The sequence below is a fragment of the Astyanax mexicanus genome, chromosome 1 (genome assembly GCF_023375975.1).
Source record: "Astyanax mexicanus isolate ESR-SI-001 chromosome 1, AstMex3_surface, whole genome shotgun sequence".
Taxonomy (NCBI): domain Eukaryota; kingdom Metazoa; phylum Chordata; class Actinopteri; order Characiformes; family Acestrorhamphidae; genus Astyanax; species Astyanax mexicanus.
This window is the reverse complement of record NC_064408.1, coordinates 36,195,557-36,219,231: the sequence shown is the minus strand read 5'-3', so window position 1 is coordinate 36,219,231 and position 23,675 is coordinate 36,195,557.

The window sequence follows — 23,675 nt, the reverse complement described above, 5'->3', positions numbered from 1 at the left end:
TGCGAGGGCAGGAAGGCACCCATAGATTGAACTCATTAGGAGGTCAATTATTCATTATCTAATGGGCACATCATCATAATTTATTGCAAGAAGGCACTTAAGACATGCTAGCAGACACTTAGACATTTTTCTCTCACACTGTAAGCCTGGATAAGTTGAATATACTTAACCCTAAAATGCACAATTTTTTCATATGATTCCCTCCTCCCATCTAATGTTTTTTTCAAGAGGCATGCATTCAGGTGATTTTCATCCAGCGCTAGTGATAACTGCTTTTGTTGAATACTTTAACCTCTTAACACGCCCTGGCCCATCGGGCCAATGTTATATTTAATATCTGGCTGTGTTTATGAATAGTTATAGGTTCAATATAGACACCAAATATGCCATTTTAAAGCTTAGAACTGCTTTTCAGTTATCTAGCCTATTTGGCTGTATCTCCTTTCAGAAAATAAGCATTTTTCGTACGTCCATATTTGATCCAATGCAGTCTTGTTATAAACCATTTGAATCGTCTGCCCCTCCGGATTACGGAACTGCGAACCGTTTTACTGTTTTACGCTGCGGGGTTACCTGAGGACTCTCCCCTCACACACACCCAACCCCCTCCAGCGCTTACCCCACACTCTTACCTTCAAAATCACTCCAAACTTAAGAAAATTCATCAATCCAGTCGTCAGTAATCCTCATTTATGTCCAATCAGTGCTTGAAATAATTTGAGGCAGAAAAAAATGTAATATAAATTTTAACGCTTTATTAAACGCATATTATTGGACTCTCCACAGAGTCCCACATCTGATGAATCAGCAAAACCCATTGGACACGACAATATGTAAATGAGCTCTGTCAGCCAATCAGGTGCAGTTCTGCGAGCTGAAAGGGGAGCTGGGGGCGGGTTACCCGGGGACTCTGAGAGCAAGAGATTTTCCTGAGGGCGGGGGAGCACTTTTAAAGAAACACCGCACAATTCTCTTTCTATCAGGAGTAGAACTTACAGAAACAGCTTCTCTACTGCAAAATAAAGTATAAAATGGGTAGTTTTTATTCTTATAAAGTTTCTTATAAAGTGTTTTGGAGAAAGAATGACCATTACAGGTTCAGTTCACAATAATATCTTAACCAGTGAAAGGGAGCAGTTAATAATTTTATTTGATGATTGTGAACACTTTATAGCCAAATATAGAGCTGCAAAAACAATTCATCCTTATAAATATTTCATTTTATGGATCTGAAAAAAAAAAACTTAAATGGAAAAACTGAAAAGCGCCTAAAATTTTCATGGTTTTTACCATATTTTGGCCATTACATGTTCAATTGAAGAATTAAAGTGTCTTAAATGCATTTTGTAAAGACTTTTAAGTATGTTAATTCATGAAATTGCCTCTGAATTATTTAATATTAGAGTGAAAAGCCTTCAAATGTGAGTATGTAATTTCTGGCGGAAATTGGTAAAAAATAGGCTTGGAGTTTAAGAGGTTAATACCTAAATGCTGTGGTAAAAAACAAAAGAGGAGCAGTTGTAATGTGCGAATATGAACACTAGAGGATACTATAGCCTCAGTCTCAATCTTTCTATGACCCTGTAGAAATTAGAAATATGTCCTTATATAAAAGACAAACTAAAATGTGTACTGATCTCTTCACTCTTTTACTTTCTCTCTCTTTCTCTCTCACACACACACACACACACACACACACACATTGTAAACCACATCTGCTCCTAGAGCTTGAGTGGATCTGACTCCATGCAGCCTGGCCTTAATTTTGACAGGCAGGTGTGTAACTAGACTACCGGCAAGGGACAGAAATCGTCATTTACATGCAAATGATTAAAATGATGAGTTTCATAACAAACCGCAGATACTAAGCCACACACACACAAAAAGTCATGAGGTGTGTGTGTGTGTGTGTGTGTGTGTGTGTGTTTGTGTGTCTGTTTGTGTTTCTGTTTTTGTGGGTAGGCTTGATGAGTAATTTTCTGTTTCAATCACCGAGAGAACCAAATTGAATTGAAAGAATGAATAAGGTTGCATCTGGAGAAGAATCAGGAAGAGATAAATCAGTGTATCTCTGAGCATAATAACATAGGATTGAAGATCATCATAATACACTTCACCCTCCCGTCTGCCCATTCACAATATGTAATAACAGCTGCTGAATTGAACAAATCATTCATTGGATTGGATTGGATTGAAAAAACGCATAGAATTATTTGCCTCTTATATTAATTCATATATAATGACTTTGGCATAGATCAGGGGTTTCCAATTACACCCTTAAAGGGCTGCTGCTGCTGAAGGATTTCATTTTAAATAACCAGCAGCTCACCGGATTCTACAGTGGTGCTTGAAAGCTTGTGAACTCTGTTAGAATTTTCTATATTGCTGCATAAAAATATCCTAAAACATCATCCGATTTTTACATTTCAAGTTCTAAAAGTAGTTAAAGAGAATCCAGTTAAACAAATGAGATAAAAATATTATACTTGGTCATTTATTTCTTGAGGACAATGATCCAGTATTATGTAATGGATACACATAGTGGCAAAAGTATGTGAATCTTTGCTTTTAGTATCTGGTCTGACCCCCTTTGCAGCAACAACTGCAACTAAACATTTCCAGTAACTGTTGATCAATCCTGCTCACTGGATTGCAGTAAATCTAGCCCTTTCTTCTGTACAGAACAGCTTTAAATCTGGGTTTTTGGTGAGTTTCCTCATATTATCTGCTTAGGTCCTCCCACAACATTTCAATTGGATTAAGAACATTAACTTTATTATTCTTGAAACATTCTTGACTTGTGTACTTAGGGTCATTGTCTTGCTGCATGACCCACCTTCTCTTGAGATTCATTCATTCATGGACAGATTTTCCTTTAGAATTATCAATAAATCAAAATTCATTGTTCCATCCATGATACTACCTTCCCCATGTTTCACAGATAGTATATGGGGCTCAAGCTGAAATACACTTGGTCCATTTAAACCAAAACAGTTTAATTCATTCTTTCAATAGCTTTTTGGCTTGTCCACATAATCTTCAGCAAACTGCAGATGAGCAGCAATGTTCTTAATGGACTTCTCCTGATGGTGGACTCATAAACATTACCACTAGCAAATGTGAAACAGGCCTTCAGTTGCTTGGAAGTTACCCTGGGGTCCTTGAGACCTCGTTGACAATTACACGGCTTTCTTTTGGAGAGATCTTTGTTGGTCAATCACTCCTGGGGAGGGTAACAATGGTCTTAAATTTCCTCAATTTGTACACAATCTGTTTAACTGTGGATTGGTGGAGTCTGCACTGTTTAGAGGTGGTTTTGTCCTTTCCAGCCTGATGAGCATCTATCTCATTTGTTTGTGCCATGATGCAATTCCACAAATATGTGATGTGAATAGCAGACTTGCTTAGATCTTAAAGTTGTAGTTATTTAAATAAAACTTCGTGCCTACTAACACCTGATTGTCCTCCTATTAATTAAAAAACACCTGAATTTTCAGGTAATTTAATTTTACCTTCAAACTACCTGCCAATCGTAAAGGTTCCCATACTTTCTGTATTTATATGCATTTGGTGGTGTCCCCCCTCCGTTAGTGCAATGAGCAGGCTGGGTCTGGCCTAGATTTTAAACCATCTTTCACGGACTCTGTTAAGTGTGTCGGGTACGGAGCAGTAACGAAGACGCGGAGAGCGGACGCAAATGCGAGAATTTATTAACAAAAAACAAACAAATAACTAAACTAAACAAATAATAAAAGGAACAAAAAAACCTGAATACCTGTAGACAAGAAAAAACAACGTAACACATAACCTGACTGACGTAAGAACGTACAACCACGGACAAGCGAGACAGAAACAAAGAAAACTATTCAAACATACAGAAGGGAAAGGAAACAGGAAACACCTGAAGACAGGTAACGAGGGGGAGGAGCTACAAATGGAACTGAAAAGCACACTGACAAGAGCAGGTGGAGGAACACGGGACTGGGGCGGAGCTACAAATGAACACAGACAGAGGCACAGGGAGGAACATTCATGGAGGGAAAAGGTAAACAAACACAGAAAAACACAAGCAAAGAAGGAAGGCAAAAGGGAACATGGCAAGAACGTGACAGAAGCCACCCTCACCCCCAAACCGAGGGAGCAGACAGAAGAGAAGGGCCAGGAAAAATAAGGACAAGACAGGGAACTGGACAGGAGACAGAACAGGGGATGAGAACGCAGACTGGACGGCAGATGAGAACAGAAACTGGACCGGGGCCAGGACAGAGAACATGGAAGGGGGAAGACTGACCAGGGCACTGGGTTGCAGACTGGACGGGGGACAGAGACAGAGACTGGATGGGAGACAGGGCCGGAGACACAACAGGGCAAGGGCGTGACACTGGGACATAGGCCTATGTGTTTTTTAATGCTACTTTTTATTTTACAGAAAGTTACGGCATGGTAATCAAAATCAAAACACACCAAAATCTCCGCTGCTCCACTTGCAACAAGAAAAAGAGCAGCCACATCACATCAACCACAATTTTTAAAATGTGAATTTCTTCATATTTTATGTTCTAATATAAAGAGTGGAGCTTTGCACACATCACCATGCATTGATAGGCTTCCAATAGTTGGAGCGAATGACACTTTTCACCATTCTGAAATCCCCAGCAAATGACTCACCTCCACCCACTAAACCACTCATCTTTCAGACCCTGACCCCGAGTCATTCCAGAATCACATACTTAAGTATGTCCATAAGAGTTCTGCGTTTAGCCCACATGCCTTTCAGAACAGCTATTGACTACAACTACCACAAGGACTAGCCTGATAGAAGTGTTTTTAAGTGTCCAACCTGTCAGTAAAGAGCCATTGTAAATACTCATTTGAATGCTCATTAACTGCCATTCTAAAATATTAACTAATACATTAACCCTTCCAGACCTGAATTATGTTCCAGTGATGGAAAAATATAAAAATGTTTTTTTTTCTGTCTGTAATAAACACAAAATCAGACACTACTATCCTAATATAAAAGCTAAATAAAAATAAATCCAATTAACTAAAATTTGTATTCCTAAACCTGATAAAAAAGTGTTCCAAATCACAAACTTTGCCTCATTTGTTCTGTAGTGCTGACATGCCCTAATGTCTGAGTTGCTGATTTTATTTTTGTCCAGTGCAGTGGGCGGGGCTAAACTACTGTTTCACTGGCTGGTTTATGACCTATTGTGATGGACAACAGGTCTTAATTAGTGTTCTGTGCAACAAAACATTTGAAAAAAAAAAAAACTCTCTGACAGTATTAAAGCTTTTTTTTTATTTTATTTTACTTGTTCACAATACAAAAACATTTATGTATACAGGGGTTGGACAATGAAACTGAAACACCTGGTTTTAGACAACAATAATTTATTGTGGTGACGGACAGTTCTGGTGGAAACAGGAGAGTTGAGGTTGAATTCTGCCGTGATTTGAGCAGCCGTGGTTTTATGTTTTTTAGATACAATCCGGGTTATCCCCCGAACATCCCTTTCAGACAGCTTCCTCTTACAGCGTTGGTGCTTCTTGGTGGTATGCTGACATTACCCTGGATACCGTGGCTCTTGATACATCACGAAGACTTGCTGTCTTGGTCACAGATGTGCAGCAAGACGTGTACCAACAATTTGTCCTCTTTTGAACTCTGGTATGTCACCCATAATGCTGTGTGCATTGCAATATTTTGAGCAAAAAGTGCTCTTACTTTGCTAACTGAACCTTCACACTAGGGTTGCAACGGTATGAGATTTTCACGGTATGATAACCGTCTCAGAAAATACAGCGGTATCACGGTTATCACGGTATCACAGTTTGTTACATATATTGTGGCGGCTCTGGGTTGTGTGTGTGGCTGCCTGCAGGCATGTTTCTGTTCTCCTGTGTGCGAGGATGACAGGGGTGGGGCATCTCCCTTGGGAGGGGTTATGCAGAGAGGGTGGGCACCACTCTGGATCTGCCATCTGGGAGACACACAGCTGGGTTGGTGGCCTTTGGGCTGTTTTAGCTCTGTGGGGTAATGGTTTTAGCTCTCCTAGTCTTGTTAAAGACTGTAAGTGAGTGACAAGCCGGTTCAATAAAGGAGCTGTTGAGCATTCAGCATGAGTCTCCCGGGTCTTCCATCCTCTTCTATGCCACAATATTATTAAACTGATCCTTACAGAAATTACAACAAAGGTTTTTTGTTCAATTAACTATTTATTGTAGAAACCTGGAACAAATATAATTTTAATGTCTCCCTAAAAAAAAAAGCTGTACACCATCAGGTGAAGGAAACCAGGTTTTTCCACGACTCTTAAGGGCATTAAGAGCGTATATAAAAAAATATATATATAAATATATATAATATATATATATACACACATACACACACACGTTACACACATTACATGTCCTCTAAGAAGTAAAGATCCAATTATTTAAGTTTAAATTATTAAATATCTGATAAACTGAGCCTGGATCAGTGTCTGATCAACAACTGTTGTAAACGTCCGTTTTACTGCCAAATTGGTATATAACCAGATGCTGCAGAAAGAGGAGATTTATTTCTGACATGATCCTCACAATTTCTATTTTAAGGCTTTCACACCGAGTCTGGTGTGAAACAGGCACGTCAGAATTTGAAAATGAACGCATGTAAATGAATGGCGTCTTTCACATCCAGTCCGGCCAGGACCTTTACACTTTCTCACTGCTGTGTGCTGAGAAGCTGAAGCGGAGCAGAGTTGCGCATGTGCGGGTGAGTTTCTCCGCTGGCTTGCGTTTTACCGGTAATAAGCAAACACACACACGGTATGATAACCGTGCATTTTAATACCATGGTATACCGTGAAACCGGTTACCGCTGCAACCCTACTTCACACTCTGCTCTTACTGGTGCAATAATGTGCAATTAATGAAGATAATGCTCCAATTTAGCCATGAAACCTCCCACACTAAAATGACAGGTGTTTCAGTTTCATTGTCCAACCCCTGTAGTATTTCTATGGTATTATGCATTGCTTTATTCATCATTATTTTACTCACATTAGAAATACAACTATAACCATAGTCAGAAACATACAACTAGAGTCCAAATACAAAAGCTAAGGTCAAGTACATTTTTGCTTTTATGTATTGTGTCCTCTCCTCCTCTCATCCTTTCCAAGACACTCATTTAGTCAGATCTCCTATCATCTCTTCTGATTTCTTTGGCTCACTTCTACAAGTATTTCTTCTTGAATATGAGAGAAGATCAGAGCAGAGGGGAAGATCAGACAGCGAAAATAACTGTTTTAAATTGCTTATTAAAAAAAAAATGTTTATACTTATTTCAGGTACAGGAGGCTGTACAAGAAGAACGCATGACGAGACAGGCTGTACACTTTGTAGAGATCATGTAAGGCCACATCTCAGATCTTCAGGCACAGATTTTTCAAAAAAGACTTACTGGCAGATGACCCCAGAACGTTTGGTCTGCTTCCCCCTGTATCGGCACCAAGCATAGAGGAACTCAAGCAAACCCAAATCAGGAGAGAAGTGGAAAACACCTGTTTTGTATCTTATTCTTGGAGCTTGACTGTATGTTGCACATCTATATATATCACACTTTTTTTTTTACATCACAATGTGCCCATATAAATAGACCATAATTACATATTTGCTTTCTAATAACTGTGATTGTTCTAAACAGTGCCAGCATTGCAGACAGATTAATAGGTAACAGTTCTCACTGGAATAAGAGCTTCAACCCTATCCCTCAAGTCACTTTATAGTTTATGTTAAATCATTGTAATATTTGAGTATACATTAAATTATTTTGCTATGCTTTGCCACACTTAGGTATACTTTTATTTGCTATATTTGTTTTGCATCTTTTTTTAAAATAAGGATGTCTGACTAATTTAAACTCACATTTACTGCTTGCTTCAGGTCCTTCCACAACATTTCAATTGGATTAAGGTCATGAATTTGACTTGGTCATTCCAAAACATTATTAATATATTCTTCTTTACCGTTCTTTGGTAGATCTACTTGTGTGCTTAGGGTCGTTGTCTTGCTGCATGACCCACCTTCTTTTGAGATTCATTCATGGACAGATATCCTGAAGCAGGGGCGGATCAAGCCATTTTGGGGCCCTAGGCAAAATATAAACAAGGGGCCCTCATTCTTGAAACACACACATAAACCACATAACTAGAGATGGAACGATCGATCGGCAGTGTATCGGTATCGGACGATTTTAAGCCAAAATATGGTATTGGCGATCGGCAGATATTTTTCTGATTTTGGCCGATCTGATTCAGGAGTTTAGGGTTAAGCAGTTAATCAGAGCTGTGTGTGGATGAAACTGGTGAAACTGCTCGCTTACAGGAAGCTGCAGTTTCTCATCCAACCACTAGTCGGAGCTGCAGCAGCGTGAGCCCCGCTGTCTTTACTCAGTCAGAGCTACAGCCCAGCCACGGGCTACAGGGCTCAGCTGAGCCAGTCTGGAGCGTTTTTTTTTTTTTTTTTTTACAATTTTCTGTGTAGGAAGTAAAGGTTTTAACCCCACTAACCGGATAACACAGCTCTCTACAGTTCATCTTTCAGCCCAATCAGCTAACAGCAGCAGTTTAGAGCAGCCGTCACGGAGTCACTGCTCGGATTACATTATAAACAGGTCAGTTAGCGCGCTGGTAACCTCAGGATGTTTATAACTATGGAGTTTAGTGGACACACCACGGCTGCAAGGTTAGACTGCGGAAGGCTACTGAAGACTATTAAAGGTTATTAGAGGTTATTTAAAGGGTTATTGGGGCAGAAATCAGTACAGGCTGGTTAGATAAGTGATTCACGTCCTCGTCCTTTGCTGTGGTGAAACTGCGACTAGCGCTGTCACAGTGATGTTTATTAACGTCATTAAAACAGATTTTGTCTGGTATTGTCTTATAAATATTTACACATAACTTATATCTCTCCTAAAAAGTGTTTATTTTGGTCAGTAACACTCGTGTTTATTTACTATCAGTGTAAATTACCAGTGTTTGCTTTGGCATGGATGTAATTAGAGGAAACACGTCGTGTGGCACATTGCTACGTCATCATATTATGGACTAGTTCAATGCAAGCAACGGAGGGGGGTATGTGTGTTTGGACAATTAGTATTTAGACATTAATTCGGTATTCTACTGATATTTCTGTTGTTTTTTTAATAGAAATATGTTTTTTCTTTACTTTACATAAGTAACAAATTAACATTGTTATTGGTGTATTTACTGTAGCTGGGATGGTCAGATTTGGGGGCCCCTATGGAGGACAGATTTGGTCAAGGCCCTGGGCAAATGCCTAGGTTTGCCTAATTAAAGAACCGCCTCTGTCCTGAAGTTTTCTTTTAGAATTATCTGATATAATACAGAATTCATTGTTCCGGCAATGAAGGGAAGCAGTTGTGGCCCAGATGCAGCAAAACAGGCCCAAACCATGATACTACCACCACCATGTTTCACAGAAATTATATGGTTCTCATGCTGGAATGTTATCCATTTAAACTAAAAAGTTCTATTTTGTTTAATTCGTCCACAAAATATTCTTCCAATAGCCTTCTGGCTTGTCCGCATGATCTTTAGCTACAACTGCAGATGAGCAGCAATGTCCTTTCACAATGTGCCCATATAAATAGACCATAATTACATATTTGTTTCTAATAACTGTGTTTGTTCTTAACTGTGCCAGCATTCCAGATAGATTATTAAGCAGTAATAAGAATAAGAGCTTTAACCCTATCCTATGTTAAATTATTGTAATATTTTAATATACATTAAATTATTTGGCTATACTTTGCTATACTTAGGTATACTTTTATTTGCTATATTTGTTTTGCATTTTTTTAAATAAGGTTGTCAAACTAATTTGAGTTCTATTCTGAATTTGCATTCCTCGTTTTAAAGGGTAAATATACCCCCTGATTTCAGCTGACTCCACCTCTAGTTCAATTTTAAAAAATGGGAGGGGCACTGCAGTGATGTATGGGTTTATGGGTGCAGCAGGGAGAGAGAACCGAGTGGACTGGGCTGCCATCTTTTACATCTAATGTGTTTGCTCCCACAGAACATGGAGAGCGAAACGGAGTAAGACCAGCACCTTCGCCCATCATCTACAGGTGAAGAGGTTTCTGAACAGGCAGAGGTTCTTTAGGCCCCGTCCACACGAAGCCGGATATTTTTAAAAACGGAGGTTTTTGTCTCCGTTTTTGAAAATATATTCGTCCACACGAGCAGCGTTTTCAGAAATATCTCCGTCCACACGGAAACGCCATACCACTTAAAAATGCTGAAATGAACAGCGATTCTCTAGACATTTGGACGTTTTCTTGTCATTCCTCAGCAAAAACTACATTTTTTTTTTTAACTGACTCGCTGTGTGACGTCAGCGTTTTCAAAAACCTTCGTTTTCCCCCGTCCACACGGCTCCGCTGGAGCGGAGTTTTCAAAAATGTTCACCTTGGAAGGCGTTTTCGAAAACCTCCGTTTTCAGTGACCGAAAACTCCGTTTTCGTGTGGACGGAGGGCCAAAATGGAGAAAAAAAAATAGCCGGCTTCGTTTGGACCGGGCCTTAGTCTTATCAATTTGAGCCACTAGCTCAAAGTCCAGAGGAGCTAACGTTAGCACCCAGGCCCATTGCAACAAAGCAAGCAAACCAACAAATTGCCCAGGGCTCCCAGCCAGCCTAGGTCCCCCAGATAACAACTGATTATTAATTGTATACAACCAAAAACTTTATGAGCTTTAAAATCTGTGATGGTTAATGCAGGAAAGTACAACAACACTGTTATCAAAAAACGCCCTCAAAGGTAGAGTTGCCAGTTTTAGGTTTTTCCGCCAAATTGGGCTTATTTGAAAATCCAATCCCACGTATGAAAATTCAGGGGTGGTGGGATGGGTTTTTTTTTGGGCTACTTTAAAAAATTTCCACAGCGCCAAAAAGCAAAAAAGTGGGTGTTGCCTTGGAAGTTACATCAACATGACGGGCAAATCTTCCTTGGATTACAACAATAAGTACCAGGAGAATATAACTATGGGGGGTAACCCATTGCAAGGACTAATAAATAAAAATGTTACCATTGCACTAGGATTTTATTTTGACATTTATGATGCAGTTCATCACAAAAAGGCAACGCCAAAGTGAAAGAAAGTGCAAAACGGTATTTGCACATTTTAGTGTTTTCATTTCAGTTTTATTTTTGTCAGGATTTACCTCCCATACAAAATGAACAGTGTGAAAAGGAGAGCTGGAGAGAGAGAAAAAAAATCACCATAATGAAAAAAATGTTAAAGGGGAGAAAAGAGAGTTCAGAAGGGGCAAGAACAAAAAAGAGTAAATAATTATTGCTAATTATGTTACTATTAAATGTTCTTGACTGGAATATAAAACTGTTATAAAAAAAACTAATAAAACACTAATGTTACAATATTATTAATGACTAAGATAAATACAAATACTGATAATAATAAATCCCTTATAAACAAAATAATAAGTCATACACTTTTTTTTGATGAGTGATCAAAAAAAAAATGAGTGACAGACATATAATTTGGGCTAGTTTAAGCTTCTGAAGGGTGGGTTTTAGACTGAGTTTGGGCCAGATCTTTTTGTTGGACCTGGCAACCCTGCTCAAAGGGGCTGCTCCCACTAGTTGCTGAGATACATCAGCGGTTATGAAGCAGAGCGGTCTATCAGGACAACAGGAGAGAAAGGAAGAAAAAAAAGGAAACAAGACAGCAGTAAGTGATAATTTACATTTGATAAATTACGCCTACGTGAAGAAATGGTGTAATTTAGCAGCAGGCAGGCGAGCAACAAAATATATGGGTAATGTTTATGTTAGCTTTCTACCTGTCAGTCAATGCTACTGATGAACTACATAAGTTAGCTAGTGCAGGTTGTTTTAAATGGGCTGAAAATATGGCTACACACTGTAATATGTTATATATAAAAGGTCTGTTCCAGATTCACTGTTTATTGTATTTAACTACATAACATTGCAATATCCTAATGTTCTTAACTTGACCAAGGTGGCATAGCTGCTCTGCTATAATAGCTATTCTACTTGAAATGGCTCTGTTAGCACCAAAGAATGATGAGAAGCAAATGAGAAAATTGTATAAGCCATGTTTGTTTTTTTTTGTTTCAATTATCTGTACAGCAAAAAAACACAAAGCCCTAATTTCTAGGATATGGGATATAGAAAAAAGTTTCTTTAAATATTGTCTTAAATTTCAATTATTCTGTGATCAAGGTATAGATAACAGACTTTACATTAGAGTTCTGTTTCTTTCTGAACAGGTGTGCATGCAGATACTGTGTGAAACTCTCACCTGTTGAGAATATTTGTTGACATTGTCTTAAAAGGTAGACAATGTGTCTTAAAAGTTAATGGAAAAACAGTAATCCAACATCCTTTTTTGCATGACTGGGCTTAAATATAGGTTTGTGAGTTACTGTACTGTTAGGAGTACATATAATACTTTGTCCCACAAAATTACACAATATATGAAGAAATCAATATATGAAGACTGCATTAGCAGAAAAACAGCTGAATAATGTAAACAGTAGAGCTTAAAAAGAGATACGCGAACAAATTTAACACTTCTTTAAACTTCTTTTACAAAATATAAAAATATTTTTAATAGTTCCATAAACACTATAAATGGACATAAAATACTCAGTGTTTAAGTATTCAAAGAGATATTTCTCAAAAGCTTTATTGCACAAGTAAGACATAAGGTTATTATAAATTTAGAGTAATACAATGAGCCAAAAGCTCCCTTTCTCCAGTCAAAAAAAAAACATTCAAATTATCCTTCAAGCTCTATTTTACTGGGATAAAAACACTCATACAGTGAGAAACGGCAGCAGGAGCTGTTCTGATTTCTTTTCAGTGCTAGACCAGCGTTTGGCTTCATTCTGCATACCGAATGAACTGGTATACCGCCCACCACTAACAGCTAGCTAGTTAACTAGCTTACGTTTACACATTTTACACGATTACAGGTTTTCTAGCATTACTAGAAACAGCTTTTTAAATTTTGCTACAGAAGGTTTAGTTACCTTTTTATATGGTCATATCCTACAGCAAATTTAAGAATTATTTTCCCTGGCTATAGCATGTTTTTCCAACTCTGTTTTGTCCGTTTCCACATGTACACCAGGGTAATATAAAACACTAAGGCTTTAAATTAAGGCTTTGATTACTATCGAGTTTACTTTGTCCCACAAAATTACACAATATATGAAGAAATCAGACTGCATTAGCAGAAAAACAGCTGAATAATGTAAACAGCAGAGCTTAAAAAGAGATACTAACAACTTTAACACAACTTACTTTAAAAAAACTTTCCTTTTTCCGTCCGTTTCCACATGTACACCAGGGTACAGCAGTGGATTGTGGGGCAGCAGGCTGGTTCTGGTGTATCATCAGGGCATCAAATACTAGCCCTGTTTTCCTGGAAAAAAAATGCCAATATCCAAAAATCCACAGCACTCATTTTTTGAACCGATGCATCCAAATAAGGGTAAGATTTTGCTTCATACAATCATAAAAACTCACATAAGAGATTGACATTTTATATCTAGGAGCTGCTTAGTGCTCCTAATATTTCAAAATGTCAAATCACATGAAAATATTGCTTGCCTTCATTATGCCACCTACTACTGCTATCATCTACTAGTTGTGTAGTGCATGTAATACAACGTGCATGTCTCCAAGATCTCTTAAAATTACAAATGAACTCTGCCTGAACCCTTCTTTCATTTTGAAGGGCATGGATTCCCTCTTATTTCTCTGCCTCCTAACCCCTCCCCTCGCTTCTTCCTCCTCTGGTTCTTCCTATCTGTCCTCTCCCTCTCGGACCACTGGGACCCTCCGCTCTGCTTCTCCTCATCCTTTAGTCTTTTCCACTTTTTTGTAGCTTGTCCTGTTCATCTTCTGCCACTCCCACCAGTGGCACCTGTCCAATCTTTACTGGCTTCGCTTGACACCAGCGAGGGCACATCATAACTGATGTCTATATTAGGCTGCAACAAGATAAAACGGTAGGCTGCAACTCAAAGTAGCAGGGGCGCGTTTCTCAAAATGTTTTTAAGGTTAAGAACTTCGTAACCTCATACCTTAAGAACATTCTTAAAATGATGAAGGTATCCTGAAAACCTTTGCAAGTTACTTTTTTCTTAAGCTTGTTTCTAACCTGAGACAATTCTGACCCACCTGCAAATTGCTTATGAACATATGTTTGGGCAGTTCTACTTAAAAAAAAGGCAGGTGCCGGCAGATCCTTTTAAAAAGTACAGACACAGTGAATCTGTGCTCAGAAAAACACACACACATATATTTTTTGTGACTTTGAACGTGGCATGGTTGGTTTGTTGGTGCCAGACGGGCTGGTCTGAGTATTTCAGAAACTGCTGATCTACTGGAATTTTCACGCACAACCATCTCTAGGGTTTACAGAGAATGATCTGAAAATAAGAAAATATCCAGTGAGCGGATACACAACACGTCCAACCTTGAGGAGGATGGGCTACAGCAGATCACACCGGGTGCCGCTCCTGTCAACTAAGAACAGGAAACCGAGGCTACAATTCACACAGACTCACCAAAATACAACACAATATGGACAATTAGACGATTGGAAAACCTGGTTTGATGAGTCTCGATTTCTGCTACGACATTCAGATGGTAGAGTCAGAATTTGGAATCAATAACATGAAAGCTATGATGGATCCATCCTGCCTTGTATTAACAGTTCAGGCTGGTGGTGGTCCAATGGTGTGGGGGATATTTTCCTGGCACACTTTGGATCCATTAGAACCAACTGAGCATCGTGTCACATCAACACCACAGCCTACCTGAGTATACTCATCTTCTGATGCTACTTCCAGCAGGATAATGTGCCATGTCATAAAGCGTGAATCATCTCAGACTGGTTTCTTGAACATGACAGTGAGTTCACTATGCTGGAATATCCTCCACAGTCACCAGATTTCAATCCAATACAGCAGCTTTGGGATGTGGTGGAACAGGAGATTCATCATGGACTTGCAGCCGACAAATCTGCAGCAACTGCGTGATGCTCTCATGTCGATATGGACTAGACTCTCTGAGGACTCTCTGTTTTCAGTACCTTGTTGAATTTATGCCATGAAGGATTAAAGCAATTCTGAAGATAAAAAGGGGTCCAACCCGGTCCAACTGTGACCGGGGAGTGTTTATATATATATATATATATATATATATAGTGAGTCAACACTTAAAATCACATTTCTAATTGATCAAATACAGACATAGAATAAAAACAGACATTTAAATACCTATCAATTATTAGACTTTATAATATATTATCTGTGTAATAATCTTGGCATAATAATGAGAAAATGTTTTCTACTGCTGGTGTTTAACACTGGTTAAGGCTACCGCAGCTAGCAGTGCTTAAATAGTTATATAGTTAGCTAAATAAAGACTAAGTTATATAAAATCCACATGAGCCGATTTATAATGTGCAAACAATAAAACACTGCAAACATATTCACTAGCTGATTAACTTACAGAGTCGGAGTCATCATTGCTTACCATGGTAGAAGTTATAGAACTCGAGGGAGCATTGCATCTGTCGAGTGGTGGGCGAGGCACACAACTCTCTCTGGGGTTCTGCTGTAGCTGTTTCACCCATTCACTCTCATTTCCTACTGATTGCTCCTTTAGAGCTGAATAGTTGAACAGCAGAACATATCAATCACAGCTTATAGCAGGAGGAGATTGCCTGTTCCAAAATTACCAGCTTGGCAGGAAGCAAGTTTTTTTTTGTTTAAAGGGTTATAGAATGGACAGAAATATGAATTTATTGTTACTTTTAGATTGTTGCTTTCAGAGAGGTGCCTCCCCAGATAGCAACAGTACGTTGGCAGTATTTTTAGAACGTTGGATAAAGGTCGTTAAGGAGCGGAGTTCGGCGTCAAAATGCCAACGTTTTTCCAACGTCAGCTCCACGTTGGTCTTTAGCTTATTCCCAACCAGCCAAAGTCTCACACACGAATATTGGAGCACAGCAATTGTGTGTGCGTGCGCGCGTGCGTGCGTTCACGGGAAACAAACAAAAACCCACAGACAGACACACAGGGCACAGAATACAAACACACTCACATTTCTATTAGAGCAGCGAACACACACACACACACACACACACACACACACACACACACACACACACAGGAGATCGGTGTCAAAATGCCAACGTTTTTCCAACGTCAGCTCCACGTTGGTCTGTAGGTTATGCCCAAACTCGGGTTCAAGTCGCTACCCGAGAAAGGTGTAGCGTTCTGTACGACCGCGCACACACCTACCCAAAAAAATGCGTGCACCAGTTTTGGAGCAGGACTGGACCACGGCAGGCTGCTGTGTGTGTGTGTTTGTGTGTGTGTGTGTGTGTGTGTGTGTGTGTGTGTGTGTGTGTATTTGTGTGTGTGTTTGTGTGTGTGTATATATACAAGGAGCACTTCAGCTGTCACAGGACAGGGTAGCAAGTTTTATTATAGCTCACTACACAAATCCAACCCTTTATCCAGTTGTGAAATGCAGTTTTACTTTATAATAGCCATGTTGCTAGCATATTTATTGTTAAAACAGTTTAAAACAGTTTGCTGTATAAATGGAAATTACAAGTAACTTGTTTTTTAACAAAATACTTAATTGTACTTTCTGAAATTAAAGGAATGTTATAGAAGTATGTTGGCCGTCGAAATTCGACGTCAGACCAACGGTCTGTGGTTATTTTTAGAACGTTGGATAAAGGTCGTTAAGGAGCGGAGGTCGGCGTCAAAATGCCAACGTTTTTCCATGGTCAGCTCCACGTTGGTCTTTAGCTTATTCACAAACAGCCCAAGTCTCACACGAATATTGGAGCATGGCTGGAACATGGCAAGTTACTGTGTGCGCACAGACAGACACATAGGGCACAGAACGCAAACACACTCACTCATACATTTTTTAATAGATCAGCGAACACACACACACACTACATGCTCCTGATGCGCGCATTTGTTTGGGTAGGTGTGTGCGCGCGCGTACAGAACGCTACACCTTTCTCTGGTAGCGACTACCCTAGTTTGGGCATAACCTACAGACCAACGTGAAGCTGACGTTGGAAAAACGTTGGCATTAACGCCGATCTCCTGTGTGTGTGTGTGTCTGTGTGTACACGGAGCACTTCAGCTAACACAGGTGAAGTTTAATCCTTTAGACCATACTCGTTTGCTTATGTTAATGCACACACTGCACACGAGAAATGATGAAGAATACCAGGTTCTGAAGCGCGTGATCATTTCACTCAGGGAAAAACGACCGTTAATTCAGGCTCGCATGTTTATTAATTGAAGCTGAATTCGCCTAAACGCAGTCGGATAAACGCAGCGGGGTAAGATTAAATTAAGATAATATATAATAATGTATAATATAATGCTGTTATTTAAAAGATCCTTTAAAGCATTGCAAATTCACTGTCTTGTATTTTATTGTTTCATACAAAGAGTATGCAGTATATGCAGTCGTGGTCGAAAATGTTGGCACTCCTAAAACTCCAGAAAATGAAGTAAATCTCCCAAAAAATAATTGTAATTCCATATATTTTCATATTTTTGTGTCATACTTTGTATTTATTGGAACAATACAAAACAACGCAGAACAAAAGGCAAATTTGACATAATTTCACACAAAACTCCAGACAAAATGGACTGGACAAAATTACTGTCACATTTTAAAAAGTGAATATAGAACTTATAGGTTTTAAGCACATGATGCTTGTTCAAACTCACTATAAAAATCAAACCTGAAACACTAGTTTTTGGAGTTTTGTGTGTAATTATATACTTTTTGCCTTTATGTCTAATACAAAGAAATGAAATGAACATTATATATATATATATATATATATATATATTAGAGACCGACCGATATGGGTTTTTCTAAGGCCGATGCCGATACCGATCATTAGTGGTTAGAGTCAGCCGATGGCCGATGTGACCTGCCGATTTTTAGGGCCGATATGCTATCTTATTATATTTATTTGGCATGCTTAAAATCATACTAGTAAGAGGAGGCACAACAGTTGTAAACTTCACACAATTTATTGAAAATAAGGTTAGCATTTTATAGTGACTTTAATGTTACTATATCACTATATGTTAATAAAAAAAATATTAATTTTATTTAGATTGTATTATCCATAACATTTTATTTTATTCATTATATAACATATGTTCTATATACACTATATATTCATGTTTATAGTAGAAATATTATGTTGGCTATTATATAAAATTTACTGTAGGGGCCTACTAATTAACAAATGTATGACTTGTTGCAGTCTGTTAGTCTATTAATTATTCATTTTAATATGTTTAACAGAGTGCAAGAAGACTTCCATAATGTGACAACTTTAGATAGTTACTCCAAAACGGCAAAGCTCATTTCTTCTTCAACTCCATGCAGTTGAAAACGAATGGACATGGGAGGACAATGTTATAAAATGTTCACATTAGGGCTGCAGCTATTATTTTACAAAAATGGGTGACGTTTAAATTAAGAATAAAATTATAAATAATGCAAAAACAGACAGGTGCTGTAATTTAAATATAGCTTTATCTGTTTTTTTTTTTTCTTCTTCAAATGAGCTCCTTAGCCAGAGAAACGCGTCTCATCAGCTGTACTGGAGGTTCGGTGCGTGAGCGGAAAATGAGTTGAGAAAGCTGAAGAGCGCGGACTTTATAGGTTCAGAATAAAATGAGCTTTTATCAGAAAAGTCTGGAGGGGGTTCTAAAGTAGAACCCGACAAAACAGAAAATTCTGCTCATCGTTTCATTTAATATCTAACAGCGCAAACCGCTTTAAACGGGTGAGTTTTACAGCAGAACAGCAGGAGGCGGCATGATTTAATGTCTGTTTGTAGTGAAGGAAAAAAAGATGTTTTATTTTAACTCCATTATTTTAGAAACTATTTGTTTTATTAATTTGTTTACAATAAAGCTTATTTATATATATATATATATATATATATATATATATATATATATATATATATATATATATATATTAAGGCCAAGTAATAATTAACTTACATCAAGTTAAAATATGTAGCTGTTACGCCCTCGCTATGTTTTCTGGTGTCTTCCCCGTTTCCTAGTGTGTTTCTCTTGTACTTTTCCATTACGTGTGTCTAATTTGTAACTCCGCCCCTTCCCAGGTGTTCTGTTGTTTCATGTTTAGTATAAATAGTACTTGTTAATCTATGTTTGCTGTCGGTCTTTGCACCTTCCCCTGTTGTCTGTCTCGCCACGTTTACGTTATTGCTCTAGTTCTCGTTCTTTGGTTGTTTGTAGTTTCTCGCTCTTGTTTATATTCTAGTCACGTTTGGTTCCTGTTTGTTTCCTTTGTGTATCTTGTATATATTTACGTATTATTCCCTGTATATATATCCCTAGCCCTGTTTTGTACTTGTCTGTTTAGTTTAGCTCTTTGTTTGTTTTCCCTGTTTGTTTATGTACATATATTTATTCGTTATTCCCTTGTTTGTTTATTTGTTTATTTGTTATTTATTAAAAGTCATGTCTTACCCGTTTAAACGTCCGCCTCCCGTCTCATCACGCCTTACAGAAAGACCGACCGCCATGGACGTTTATTCGGGAAACCCTTGGGTTGGATCCGGGCTGGCCATCCGTCATGCCCCCTTTGGGACCTCGGCGCAGGAAAATCCGAGGCCTCGAGGCCGGAGAAGGCCTCGGGCTGGGCGTTCTAAGAGGTCCCAAAAATCGGAGGATTTTCTTGGGGGGGGGCTAACGGTTGGGGCCATCGGCCTCGCTCCGAACCGCGAGGTAGGCAAGGCGGGCAGAAACGCGGACTGTGAGGACTATTTCTGGGATTACGTGGACCTCCTCGCAGCCGCGTCCAGTTCGGAGGACGAGTTCTACCCTCCGACGAGAGCCTGCTTGCCGCCGCTTGCGGAGGCTATCCTCCACCCGCCTCCCAGGGCGCGCTCCACCTCGTCGGCTCCGCAGCTAGCTTCTGAGGCTAACCAGCTAGCTCCTCCGGCGGCTGCAGCTCGAGGCTTCCCCACGGCTACGCGGCTAACGCAGCTAGCTTCTCCAGCGGCTGCAGCTCCAGGCATTCCCACGGCTACGCGGCTAACGCAGTTAGCATCTCCTGATTCCACGGGTCAAGTTTCTCTGGCTGCTACGGCGCCCGCATCTTCTACGGCTGCAGACCCAGCTTCCACGGCGGCCGCCGAGCAGCGCTTTCAGTCACCCGCAGCGGCAGCAGATCTTCGCTCCGGGGTTCCCATGACAACGGCGCTACACTGTACTGCTACTGCCACCCCGGAACCTGAATACGCTGCGGTGAAATTAGGTCAAGTCTCCGTGCAGTCTTCAGCAGCCCGAGTCGTCACTCAGACACCTACAGCCCAAGGGTCCAAGTCTGTTCATGTGAGTGTTCCTGTGTCAGCGGTGCCCGCCACCGCCAATGTTCCTGTGCCAGCGGTGCCCACCGCCTATGTTCCTGTGTCAGCGGTGCCCGCCACCGCCAATGTTCCTGTGCCAGCGGTGCCCGCCACCGCCAATGTTCCTGTGCCAGCGGTGCCCGCCACCGCCAATGTTCCTGTGCCAGCGGTGCCCGCCACCGCCTATGTTCCTGTGCCAGCGGTGCCCGCCACCGCCAATGTTTCTGTGCCAGCGGTGCCCACCGCCAATGTTTCTGTGCCAGCGGTGCCCACCGCCTATGTTCCTGTGCCAGCGGTGCCCACCGCCCATGCTACGATGCCAGCGGTGCCCACCGCCAATGTTCCTGTGCCAGCGGTGCCCACCGCCCATGCTACGATGCCAGCGGTGCCCACCGCTCCTGCTACGATGCCAGCGGTGCCCACCGCCTATGTTCCTGTGCCAGCGGTGCCCACCGTCCATGCTACGATACCAGCGGTGCCAGACACCGTCCATGTTCCTGTGCCAGCGGTGCCCACCGCCCATGTGCCGATGCCAGCGGTGCCCACCGTCCATGTTCCTGTGCCAGCGGTGTCCACTGCCCATGTGCCAAAGCCAGCAGTGCCCACCGTCCATGTTCCTGTGCCAGCGGTGTCCACTGCCCATGTACCGAAGCCAGCAGTGCCCACCGTCCATGTCCCTGTGCCAGCGGTGCCTACCGCTCCAGCGCCGACCACGCCGCCAGCCCCAGCTGCTCAAGTCACCGCGCCGTCAGCTCCTGCTGCCCGAGATGCCGCACCGCCAGTGTCTACTGCCCGAGTCGCCGCACCGCCAGCTCCTGCTGCCCGAGTCGCCGTGCCGCCAGCTCCAGCTGCCCAAGATGCCGCACCGCCAGCTCCTGCTGCCCGAGTCGCCGCACCGCCAGCTCCTGCTGCCAGAGACGCCGCACCGCCACCAGCTCCTGCTGCCCGAGTCGCCGCGCCTCCAGCTTCTGCTGCCCAAGCCGTCGCGTCGCCAGCGAGGCCCGTCACCACACCCATGCCAGTCCCGGCGCCCAGGACTAAGTTTTGCCCCAAGCCTCGTGTGCCCAGGTCTGCCCCAAGGCCCCCGGACCCCAGCCCAAGAACTTTGCCCAGGCTGGCTCCACGAACTACCCCTATGACTTTAGCCAGTCCTGGGCATCCCCAGGTCTTTCTGGTCCCCATGTCGCTCCCCGTTATGGTTCCCGTGTCTGTCTGTGTTCCTGTTCCTGTCTTGTCTGGTTTCTGTGTACCTGTTCCTGTCACCGTCTTCGTGTCTGTTCCTGTCAATGTTTTGGTTCCCGTTCCCATGTCTAGTCCTGTCCAGTCACCTGTCATGTCTCACGTCCAGTCATCGTCCCCTGTCCAGTTCCCCGTCCAGTCTCGTGTCTCGCCCAATGTCCAGTCTCCAGTCACGTCCCCGGTTCAGTCTCCTTTCTTTGTCCAGTCTCCTGTCCAGTCTTCAGTTCAGTCTCCAGTTCTGCCCCATGTTAAGTCTCAGGTCTCGTCTCTTGTGTTTCCCGGCCTCTCCCCGCCGCCGGCCCCCGGGGTTCGTTTTTACGCGCCTCGGGAGCTGCGCGTTTAGGGAGGGGCTTCTGTTACGCCCTCGCTATGTTTTCTGGTGTCTTCCCCGTTTCCTAGTGTGTTTCTCTTGTACTTTTCCATTACGTGTGTCTAATTTGTAACTCCGCCCCTTCCCAGGTGTTCTGTGTTTCATGTTTAGTATAAATAGTACTTGTTAATCTATGTTTGCTGTCGGTCTTTGCACCTTCCCCTGTTGTCTGTCTCGCCACGTTTACGTTATTGCTCTAGTTCTCGTTCTTTGGTTGTTTGTAGTTTCTCGCTCTTGTTTATATTCTAGTCACGTTTGGTTCCTGTTTGTTTCCTTTGTGTATCTTGTATATATTTACGTATTATTCCCTGTATATATATCCCTAGCCCTGTTTTGTACTTGTCTGTTTAGTTTAGCTCTTTGTTTGTTTTCCCTGTTTGTTTATGTACATATATTTATTCGTTATTCCCTTGTTTGTTTATTTGTTTATTTGTTATTTATTAAAAGTCATGTCTTACCCGTTTAAACGTCCGCCTCCCGTCTCATCACCCGTTACAGTAGCATTACTTCTACATAATCTCTTTCTGTTTAATTATTAATTAATTTAAATTAACAGAAAAAAATGTTGTAGAAAGAATGCAAAATATTTTTACTTAATGTAATTACTTGGCTTTTAAACTACTTTTAAACTTTATAAAAAATGCACTCACTAGCATTAAATATGCATAATTTTTAAATGTAAATAACTCATATAGATTCTGTCTTCTTTTTCTCTTACAGTGTCCACATGTTTTTATTTTCCCTTCAAAATACATTCAATACATTATTTTAGCAATCATTTATTGTTGGTTATTTCACGTTCTTGCTAAAGGGGTTATTCTTTTTACATTCAGTTATACAAATTTGTGGGCTAATAGATTTCACTATATAAAGGTACAAAGCCATTGTCTTGCTAATGTTAACTGGTCAGAAGCCAACATTAGGCCAACGTAGGCCCAACATCTAACATTGGTTGGCACCCAACGTCAGGCCAACGTCGTCCCAACGTCAAATATTGGTTGGACACTCAACGCCAAGCCAACGTCAGGCCAACGTAGTCCCAACGTCAAATATTGGTTGACACTCAACGTCAGGCCAACGTAGTCCCAACATCAAATATTGGTTGACACTTAAAGTCAGGCCAACGTCAGGCCAACGTAGTCCCAACATAAAATATTGGTTGGCACCCAACGTCAGGCCAACGTAGGCCCACTGGCCAAAATGACGTTGGACCAACGTGATTGCCCAGTGTCATGCCAACGTAAACAATGATGTTGAGCCAACGTTGAGCCAACGTATGCTTGCTATCTATGTACATGCCGTTTTGAGTCTAAAGTTTTATTACGCTGTCAAAGCCAAAAACATAATTTACCTCATCAAAGATGCTTTAAAGCGTAACAAAGGAGGTTTAACTCGTCCATTATTCACATCTCCCTCTCTCTCAATTCAAATTAATTCAGTGTAGCTTTATTAACGTGACTGTGAGAGGTAAGCTGTTGCCAAAGCATTGTAACAAATTAACAACAACAGTGATAACATGAACATTTAGTAACGAACATAA